Below are 11659 nucleotides of genomic sequence, written 5' to 3' on the forward strand. Positions count from 1 at the left end.
GCAGAGACGGGGGAACATCAGTAATCTGAAAAGCCAGGCTCGGGTGCCCCGTGCTTGGAGCCGCGCTACAGGGCCCTCCTGCTCACAGTGCTGTGCCACTGCGCCGCCTGCTGGCGTCTAAAGCAACTGCAGGGCGCTCTTTCTTACAGTGGTGGCCAGCGCCCCCTGCTGGCGTCGGGGCACTGCAGGGCCCTCTTGCTCGCAGTATAGTGATGGCACACCGCCTGCTGGCAGTTGGGGACATCGCAGGGCTCTCTGGGTCACAGTGTAGTAGCAACACTCCCGATACTGGCAGCTGGGGACACTACCCGGCCCTCTTGCTCCAAGTGAAGTGGCGGCTGGCTCCCCAGGTGGCATCTGGGGACACTGCCGGGCCCTCTTGCTTGCTTTGTAGCGGGGGCACGCCCCCTTCTGGCTGTTGGGGGCACTACAGGATCCTCTTGCTCACAGTGGAGTGGCAGCACGCCCCCTGCTGCCAACCAGGACACTGCAGACTCTTCTTGCTCATGGTATGGTGCCCGTTCGCCACCTGTTGGCAGCTAAGGACACTGCAGGATCCTCTTGCTCACAGTATAGTCGTCATACGCCCCCTGCTGGAAGCTGGGGACACTGCTGGGCCCTCTTGCTGGCAGTGTCGTCGCAGCACAACACCTGCAGGCACACGGGGACTATGCAGGGCCCTCTTGCTCCAGGTGTGACGGCTGGCGCCCCCTAAAGGCCGCCTCCTGCACCACTTAAAGTCGGAGCGCCAGTTATTAAGCGCCATCGGTTCTGGAAATTGATGTCCCAGTTCTTGTCTAACTTGGAAGAAAGATTTTCACCAAGAGGCAATACAAACATGGCAGATAACTTCATTGAAAAAACTAGTGTGAAGAGCTTATTGTAGAAAAATAGGAGTAGGCTGATTGTGCAGGAAAGCAGCCTAAGAGTCCTGTGCAGGGAATTTTAGTTTGGACTTCTTCACATTCCTGCCTCTGTCTCAAGTCTCCGCCTGTTTTCTTTGTCTGGTTTTCCTACTAATGCCTTAGGTCCCCAACTTGCCCCACTTAGGCTTGTGGGACCTCCTCACTGTTGGTTGAGGCACATGTGTGGTGATCGATCCGAATCCACTCTGGCACCAGGCTCCTTCCCGCCATCCCAGGCAGGCTGACAGCAGTCACATTTGTACCTACTGCGCCTCTTTTCAATGTGCTTCTCTGCCCTAATCTGTACTTATGGTGCCAGGTTTCTTTTAAGAATGTCCCCTTTGTCCTTATCAGCATGTAGCTAGCAATATTCTGACATTATTACTGCAGAGTGAATGATGACTGGGGCATCTTAAGAGTATTTCTAGGGTGTTTCTTTCTGCATAGGTACCTCTTCTCCCTCCTACCCACAATTGACAAGTGCCCATCCACTCCAGCATTACAGATGCCACTAATATGTGAATTTTTGGTGATCCCTCCAGGTGAGCCTTCCCAGACTTTCCCTTTTCCAGGAGCTCCCCCTCCTGTTCATGTCTAGCTGTCTATCTGCTCTAACAGAGCCCACTATCCTGTGCCTTTCCCAAAAATAGTGAGGGAACAATTATTGGAAACCATATGAAATGATATCCATGTAGATGAAAACTTTACAACTTATACAAATAATCACTCAAAATCATCCTTACACTAAAAATGCAAAACTATACAATTTCTAGAAGAAAGCATAGAAGAAAAGCTATGTGCCCTTGGGTTTGCTAATGAATTTTAACAAACGACACAAAAAGTCAATATACACAGAAGAAATAATAATGTGGATTTTTTTAATATTAAAAGTTTATACTCTGGGCCGGGTGCAGTGGCTCACACTTGTAATCCCAGCACTTTGGGAGGCCAAGACGGGCGGATCACGAGGTCAGGAGGTCAAGACCATCCTGGCCAACATGGTGAAACCTTGTCTCTATAAAAATACAAAAAAAATTAGCTGGGCATAGTGGTGCGTGCGTATAGTCCCAGCCACTTGGGAGGCTGAGGCAGGAGAATCGCTTGAACCTGGGAGGCAGAGGTTGCAGTAAGCGGAGATCGCGCCACTGCACTCTAGCCTGGTGACAGAGCCGCACTCCATCTCAAAAAAAAAAAAAAGTTTATATTCTGGAAAAGACTTTGTTAAGAGAATAAAAAGACAAGTCACATACTGAAAGAAAATATATGCAAAATACAGATTCAAGAAAGAATTTGCATTCAAAATATACAAAAAAATCTTAAAGCAAAACAGAAAGTTAAACAGCCCAATTAAAAATGTACAGAGATCTAAATAGACACCTCACCAAAGAATATCTATATATGGCAAGTGAACATACAAAAACATGCTCAACATAGCAAAGAACTGAAAACCACAATGAGATAGCACAGCTGGTCTATATCTGTTAGAACTGTTAAACTCTTAAAAAATGACAAATTGCTGGAGGAAAGAGAAGAACTATTTTCATTGCTGGTGGAACACAGTGTAGAAGACCAGAATATGCCACCCCAATATATGTCCCTTTGGCATAAGAATTATTCCAAGATTATTATTTTGAAAAACAAATGCTAACAAAGGAAGTTCTGAAAACAGAGTAGAAGTTACCCTTGTGTAAGGAAAATTTACATCTCTAAAGGAAATCCCCATTTAAAAGCTACCTCTCTCTCCTTCTGCACGAAGAAGAGAAGGATAACTAAATCACTAAAGAGTCTTATCAACAGAGAACGCACGGACTTCAGTCTGTATAACAAACGTTACTCTTGTCTAATGTGGCTTTGCTGGTTAACTCCCCACTACTGCATCTCAAATCTTCTTTAAGTTGAAGATAGTATTTACACTTGAATTGAAAGCCACCTACTGGGGATTTACTCATTTTTCCCTGGGTATCTCCCATGTATCCATAAGGTATACATGTTTTTAAACTCGTCTACTTTTTTCTCATTTTAATCTGTCATTTGTTACAGAGGGTCCAATCTAAGAATTCTGAAAAGTTAGAGAGAAAATTATTTTTCCTCCCCCATTACAAGTTGGGTGGTTTTTTCCAAAGCTGAACAAGTCTCACCTTACAACCCAAAAATCACATTCCTAAGTATTTTAACAAATACTTTGATGTTATTTCCAAGCAAAAGCTACCACGCAATTATGTACAGAAGCCCTATTCATAATGACCAAAGGAAAAAAAGGAATCAGAAAGTCTTACAATAGATGACTGTGTGGGGACCCACTCAGACATCAACAGTTGTTATAAAGATTGTTTAAATGAAAACATTTGAGATACTGAAGATGTAGAAAGAAATCTTATCAGAACTTACTTTATCCAATTAAAGCAGAGCTCCCAGAAAATACAGCTGCCATTAACCCTATCCAAGGAGTTTCTTGCAAATTCAGCTGCCATGAAGATAGACTGCTTATTCCCATTAGCACTGATAAACGAAAATGAAATCCTAAGCTCCCAACTGACTGAACAGACCCACACTTGGCTGAGGGAATCCCAGAGTAACTTTCAAAACTGAGTTCTCAGCTTGGCCAGGATGGGATGATGGGGGTCAGATACACCTCGTTATACCCCCTCCTTTGCAAACCATGATGAGGCTTTCTTCCCTAAGGGTTTAACAGAAACCAGTCATTTCAAAGCCTACAACACTGATATCAACCTCTCCTTTCTTGCCTCATAAGAGACCACCTATGATGGAGAGGTTCTGGACAGCACGCAGAGGATGCACAGAGCGAGTTTTCATGTCCTCTGCTTCACCTTTTAACGTCAGAGGGCTGAAAACTCCACCCTGGGATCATGCTAACACCGCCATTTATTGTACATGGGACCCATGAAGGAGCAAAAAACTCAATTGGGCATGCACGCATTTCTCCTTTCATATTCATGACTCCTTCTAGAGCTTGTTAAATATGTGTATTTGGCCATGACACTCAGCATAAATTACTGTTTCCTTTACCTCTCCCTTCAAGTGTCTGTTTCTCGCTTCTGGCTGGAGGCTATGCTTCCCAGCCTGTCAGAAGGACTACCCTGCAGGCTGCAACCCTTTACAGGAAATAAATCTCTCACTGGGTGCGGTGCCTGTAATCCCAGCACTTTGGCGGGACAAGGTGGGTGGATCACCTGAGGTCAGGAGTTCAAGACCAGCCTGGCCAACATGGTGAAACCTCATCTCTACTAAAAATACAAAAATTGGCTCGGTGCAGTGGCTCACGCCTGTAATCCCAGCACTTTGGGAGGCTGAGGCGGGCGGATCACGAGGTCAGAAGATCGAGACCATCCTGGCTAACACAGTGAAACCCCGTCTCTACTAAAAATGCAAAAAATTAGCCAGGCGTGATGGCGGGCACCTGTAGTTCCAACTACTTTGGAGGCTGAGGCAGGAGAATGGCGTGAACTCAGGAGACGGAGCTTGCAGTGAGCCGAGATCGTGCCACTGCACTCCAGCCTAGGCAACTGAGCAAGTCTCAATCTCAAAAAAATAAATAAATTAGCTGGGCGTAGTGGTGAGAGTCTGTGATCCCAGCTAATCGGGAGGCTGAGGCAAGAGAATAACTTGAACCTGGGAGGTGGAGGTTGCAGTAAGCCAAGATCACACCATTGCACTCCAGCCTGGACAAGAAGAGTGAAACTCCGTCTCAAAAAAATAAAAATAAACAAAAAACATAGAAATCTCTCCTTTCCATATTTATGAACCTCATCATCAGTTGACAGCATTAAGAAGTTCAAAAAGACCTTCCATACTCTCCCACAGAAGCCCTAGAAATTGTCATTTTGTTAATCATTTTGGATGCTTGAGAACTGAGAATCTGATAGTGGCCTAGTATCTGGAATATACAAAGAACTCTTACAACTGAAGAACAGAAAGACAAACAACCCCCACCGACCTCCCACGCAAAATGGGCACAAGAATTAAAGACACTTTTCTCCAAAAAAGATACACAAATAACACATGAAAAGATATTCAACATCAGGAACCATTAGGGAAATGAAACACAAGTCTAAACTACAATAAGATACCACTTCATCCCTATTAGAATGGTTACTACAAAAACAGAAAGAAACAGAAACTAACAAGCACTGGCCGGGAAGTAGAGAAATGCGGACATTGCTGATGGGCACGTAATCTGGTGCAGACACTGTGGAAAACAGTTTGGTGGTTCTGCAAAACGCTAAACATAGAATTACCATAGAACCCAGCAACTTCACTCCTAGATAAATATACACAAAAGAATGGAAAGAGATATTCAAACAAAAACTTGTATACATATGTTTATAGCGGTGTTATTCACAATTTTAAAAAGCTGGAAACAGGCCAGGCGTCGTGGCTCACACCTGTAATACCAGCACTTTGGGAGACAGAGGCAGGCGGATAACCTGAGATCAGCAGTTCAAGACCAGCCTGGTCAACATGGTGAAACCCCGTCTCTATGAAAAATTAGCCAGGAGTGGTTGCGGGTGCCTGTAATCCCAGGTACTCAGGAGGCTGAGGTGGGAGAATCACCTGAACCTGGGAGGCGGAGGTTGCAGTGAGCCAAGGGCACACGATTGCACTCCAGCCTGGGTGACAAGAGCAAAACTCCATCTCAAAAAATAAATAAATAAAACACACACACACACACACACACACACATACACAGCCCAAATGTCCACCAACAAATGAACAGGAAAGTCGAATGTGGTATATTCCTTTAACAGCATAATATTCTGCTGTAAAAAGGGTTGAGGTACTGATATTACAATGTGGACGAACCTCAAAACATGCTAAAAGAAAGAAGCTGAACACAAAAAGTCGCATGCTATATGATTCCATTCGTGTAGAATATCCAGAATATGTAAATCTACAGAGACAGAAAGCAGATGAGGGGTTGCCAGGGGTCAGAGAGAGGGCAGATTGGGTGTAGTAGCTGCTTTATAGGTAGCGGGCTTCCTTCTGGGGTTTTGGAACTAAGAGGTGATGGTTGCACAATATTTTGCAGTTTCACAATGTCACTGAATTTTACATCTTAAAACAGTTAATTTTATATTATGTGGATTTTACCTCAATAAAAAAACAAAATCCCATCCCAGCATTCCCTCACCAGGGTGAGCCCTCTTAGCCTGGGGTTCAAGGTCCTGCACAGCCCAGCGCTGCCTAGGCCTGGCCAACAGCATTCTGGACACATGTCTGCCAGCTCCTAAACCCATGGCCGTTTCATCATTCCAGATCCAGGTCACCTTCTCTCGCCTTCACAGACACCCAAGGATCAGCAACACCACCTCAGGGCTCACAGGGTCTTTTGAACCTTGTCCTGCTGTAATCCAGACCTTGGCACATGCTCTCCGAGGGTTGTCCCATCTCAATAAAAGGAAATCAGAGTATTCTGAGCTCCAACGTGTGCAGGTGTCTTGCTCAGGTGAACTCCCTGCTATCTATAGCTAGTCCCCTGGCCAGGCTCAGGTGGCTGAGTGATTCACCTGACCTGCAATCCCACAGCCTCCAGTGGCTTCACACTCAGGTTCCAGCCCAGAGCCGGGTCTCCAGATGCCACCCAGGGAGTTTGTGAGTCAGATGAATGTGTGTCCAGCCCATACAGGAGAGGCATCGAAGCTGTGGGGTCATTTTTGTGATCTTGAGGTGCTCCAGGCCCCATGAGAAACTTCACGAATCAGGCAGACCCTGTTTCTGTACACCAACCCAAGGCTCCCCAGAGGCCAGCTCCAGAAAGTGGATTCACGCTACTATTTGATACTTAGTTAGAGCTGAGGACACCTGAACCTTGCTTCCGTCCACACCCTCCCATTCTCTGGATGCTAAAGATACATTCTCAGGCCTGCCTCAACCCTGCTGATCAGGATCTGGTCTGAGGCTCCCCACAAACCTCAGGGGCTCAGAAGGCACAGAGGGTAGGAAGGATGCTTATCTGGGCCAGAAGGCTTTCGCCTTTGGGGGCCTCGGACTGCAAGTACTTTTTTTTTTTTGCCCAAGCCACAGGGAGCATGGGAACCCCCAGGAGAGGTGCTCCCTGGAGTTTGGGGTCCAGAGAGGGACCCAGCCTCTATTTTACCCTGCCTTCAAAACTTCAGCACCCCCAACCCCATAATAGTCTCATCCCAGCCCTCACTGGGCAGAGGTTCCCAGCACCAGCCCCATCCCCAGCAGTCACGCCCTCCTGTGATCTGCCTGGGGTATCCTGGAAGGGGATGGAGCACCCTGGAAAGGGCCATGGTGCCTTTGGGGCCAGGAGGAATGTGGAGATCACTGGCACAGGCAGGGACAAGGTTATAGGTTGAGTTCCATCCCTAACAATTCATATGTTGAAGTCCTAACACCCAGTACCTACAAATATGGCCTTATATGGAAATAGGGTCTTTGCAAATGATGAAGTTGAGAAGTCATTAGGGCCATCCTTCATTCACGATGATTGTGTCCTTATCAAAAGGGGAATGTGGACACAGAAATGCACACAGGGAATAAGGTTTGTGAAGACTGAAGCTTTGCCGTCACAAGCAAAGAAACTACCAGAAGCTGGAGAAAGACCCTGGAACAGATGCCTCCCTAGGGCCGGCCCACCAACACCCTCATTCCAGACTCTGGACTTCAGAACTTCGAGACAACAGATCTCTGTGGACCAGGAGGGATGGGGCCGGGTGGCCTCCCTGAAGCTGTTCCCTGAGTCTCTACCTCACTGTACCCAGAGCTGACCCTAAGCCTACATCCTGCTGTCACTGGAGCCCAGAAAACCCAGGGCTGCCCAAACCCCACCCCTCACACCTCCCCTGGCTCCTCCTCCAGCTATCAACACTTTGGAACAGCCATTATGTCCCTTTAATGTCTAGGAAAGGTGCCTCAGGAAGGCACAGAAAGAGGCACAAGATGGTGCCTCAACTGTGTCCACTGGGCCCAGGCTGGACCTTTAAGGAGGTGAGGGCAGGCTGTGGGATCACGTCCCTCTTCTCAGAGAGGCCAGGGATAAGGCCAGAAAGGGGAGAAGGGGAAGTGTTGGGGTGGGGGCGGTGCTGTGGGCAGAGGATGCTGAGGGCAGTGGCCCCTCCCCACAGGTGCCGAATGGAGTAGGTGAGGAGGAGCTTTCAGCCTCCATCTGGACCAGACCTCTAACCATTGCATAGGTGCCACTTCTTGGGTGGTCCAGTCCCAGCCAAGGTTCAGCTCCAGAGATTTTATTTTCCCCAAAATGGACATGATGCAACTGGCTAAGTCATGGTTCTAGAACTTTCAGGACTGACCCTGTTACCTGATGAGGATGAGTGGACAACACGCCCTGGAGGTCCTCATGTAGCCCGTGCCTCGGGCTGTGACCAGCTAACACCCAGGCACCTCCTCACACAGTCCCTGGGCCCTGCTGGTCCCAGGAAAGGCTACCGGCAAGGGCTGGGATGGGCCCAGGCTCTGCGTGTTTCCTGTGATGGCAGAGGGGTGGCCCTCGCCACCTTAGCGGCTCAAGGCACAGTAGTTACTGCTGCTGCCCTCTTAGTCTGTGGGAGCTGGCCAGGTGGGGGATATGGGGCATTAAGACAACCCTTATCTCTGACACAGAACAAGGGGCCTGGGGGCAGGGCTCATGCTGTTCTCCCTCTTGACCACCAGAACCACCACCTAACCACCCAGTGCCCAGCTGCCCAGGGCCCTCCTAGATCAAAGGGACTTCCTGATCATGTGGTCCATGACTCTACCCCTGCTTTCTGCTATTTCCTCTTCCTTGCAGAACTTCAGGTGCTAATTTGGACATTCTGGTTCCAACATAGTAGAGTAATGGCTTACATCTCTGTCTCCAAGAGAAAAAGAAGGGAAAAGATATAAGCACAAGGTCCACAGTTGTTCAGAGTCAGGTTGCAAGTGGAGCCCCTGGTGATGGGCATCTGACAGGGAGCTGGGGCACAGCAGGGTTAGGGTTAGGATGGTCTGCAAGGAGCTCGAATGGCGGGAGAGCATCCTGATGCCCAGCAGCAGCAGGGAACCAGAAGGAAGGGATTTCTGCGGACGGATCAAGGAGGCTCACTGATTCCAAGAGACCATTACCCTTCACATGTCCAGGCCCCTGGCTTGAAGACCAGCTCTCCTCATCCCACAATGAGGTTAGCCAACGACTGTCCCTACGCCAGCCTGGTTTGTAATTACAGACAGGCAAACGTGAGTCTTCAACAGTTCAGTTAAAAAAGAAAAAAAGAGACACAGCAAGAAATGAAAGATCGATATGATCAAACTGGTAAGTCACCTGTAGGCGAGTAAGTCCCCACATTCCTTCCTTTCTGGCCGTTTCCTTCTCTGTTCAAGGAAGGGCCAGAATCCACATTCCCACCTCTGATGAAGCAAAATTTTAAAAAATTCTAATTAGGATCCTCAAAAAAGTCTAAGATACTGCATCCACTGAAAGTAACAGTATATGCAGGTGTGACGGCTAATACTGAGCGTCAACTGGATTGGCTTGAAGGATGCAAAGTATCATTCCTGGGTGTGTCTGTGAGGGTGTTGCCAAAGGAGATTAACAAGTCAGGGGACTGGGAGAGGTAGACCCACCCTCAATCTGGGTGAGCACCATCTAATCAGCTGCCCGCTCGGCTACGATAAAAGCAGGCAGACGAACACAGGACTAGACTGGCTGAGTCTTCTGGCCTCCATCTTTCTCCCATGCTTTGCTTCCTGCCCTCGGACTCCAAGTTCTTCAGCTTTTGGACTCTTGGATTTACACCAGTGGTTTGAAAGGGGCTCTTTGGCCTGCAGTCACAAACTGAAGGCGGCACTGTCGGCTTCCCTACTTTTCAGGTTTTGGGACTCGGACTGGCTTCCTTGCTCCTCAGGTTGCAGATGCCCTACTGTGGGACTTCACCTTGCGATCCTGTGAGTCAATACTCCTTAATCAACTCCCTTTCATATATATATCTATCCTATTAGTCCTGTCCCTCTGAAGAACCCTGACGAATACAGCAGGAAGGAAAATTCAGAGATCAGTAAAGACAGCATGAAATTATCTTAAAATATACAACTGTCAAAATAAAAAATTGGAAGGCAGAATGTAAAACACATCCCAACAAGCACATACAATAAAAAAGAAAATATGGCCGGGCGCGGTGGCTCATGCCTGTAATCCCAGCACTTTGGGAGGCCGAGACGGACAGATCACGAGGTCAGGAGATCGAGACCATCCTGGCTAAACGGTGAAACCCCGTCTCTACTAAAAAAACAAAAAACAAAAAAAATAGCTGGGCGTAGTGGCGGCGCCTGTAGTCCCAGCTACTTGGGAGGCTGAGGCAGGAGAATGGCGAGAACCCGGGAGGCGGAGCTTGCAGTGAGCCAAGATCGCGCCACCGCACTCCAGCCTGGGCCACTGCGCAAGACTCCGTTTCAAAAAAAAAGAAAGAAAAAAGAAAATATAAGCTCTTTGGGAGATTGGTCCCAGAATTTCAAGATCTAAATAACATTTGTGCTCTGAACAGATAACTGAAAACGAAAAAAAAAAATTTCTGCCCCTTAAAAAGTTGAAGGTGGGAAAATTACGCCAAAAACATTAACTGCAATCTTCAAGGCCCTATTCTCTTATGTACTTGGAGCTAGCCACTTCTCCATTTGTCCATTCCAATTTCACATTTATTAATGAAAAATAATGCCTTCTCTACATCTACTGTGAATTTCACAGAATCAAGCAGTAATACAAATATTTGCTGAAAGTAAACACATGTTAATATCGAAAAAAGGTTCTTAAGATTTTGAAAAGAACATACTCAAGAATTGGAATCCCACACAGGATGCAGAAGCAATGCTAAGGATAAAATATCCTGACTACCTTTATTGACATGATTTGTGTTTACCAGCTCATTAAAATCTATGTTGCAAATTCCTTGGATTTTTCCCAAGTTCCAGACTGGTAAAAAGTATTTTTACATACACATTTGATTCTTTCATTACAAACTTAATATCTATAAATTTGAAATTTGTTTTGCACAAGTCTATGGCTATACTACTTTTCAAGACAAAAGTCACATATTAAAATACAAACCACTCAAAAGTAAATAGTTGTTAAGAATGTGGTTTACGAGATAGATCTTACAGACAATACAGACTATATTATGATTTATCTGTTTGAAAACAGAAAGTAGTGTATTATATTATATTGAATTCTGCTATAAGGTGCGCAGGAAACCTTACTTACAATCCTTTATTTTCATAGGTAAACACCAAACTATTTCTCACATATATTACAACCATATTTTTTTAAACCAAATTCTGGTTTAAAAATCACACACTGACAACACAGAAATACGAAATGCTAGGAAAAGTCTAGTGTATGAGGGAAAAACATGTCTTATGCATTATAATACAATTTTTTTTTTACAATCTAGCATAAAGGCATATGTGGTTTTTTAAAAAATGCAGTCCATATACAATTATAGAAAAAAACCTAGTCAAGCCACCTAATATAACCAATTTCACAGATACCACTCATTTAATATTATTTCCAAAAATTTCCAAGTAACTGTCTACATGTTAGAATAATGCCCACAAGGATTTCCAAACTACAAAATATTAGCAAGTAAATGTAAATCACACGTTTCTCTTTGAAAGAATGAAGCTTGACTATGAGTTAAAAGGCAACAACTATGAACTAACTTTCTTTAAAATGACTTAAACTGGCCAATCTAGAGCAATACACGTTTCCCAGCTATACATGCAAACTGGATTGTGTGGTA

This window comes from Mandrillus leucophaeus, unplaced genomic scaffold (genome assembly GCF_000951045.1).
Source record: "Mandrillus leucophaeus isolate KB7577 unplaced genomic scaffold, Mleu.le_1.0 Scaffold1658, whole genome shotgun sequence".
NCBI lineage: Eukaryota > Metazoa > Chordata > Mammalia > Primates > Cercopithecidae > Mandrillus > Mandrillus leucophaeus.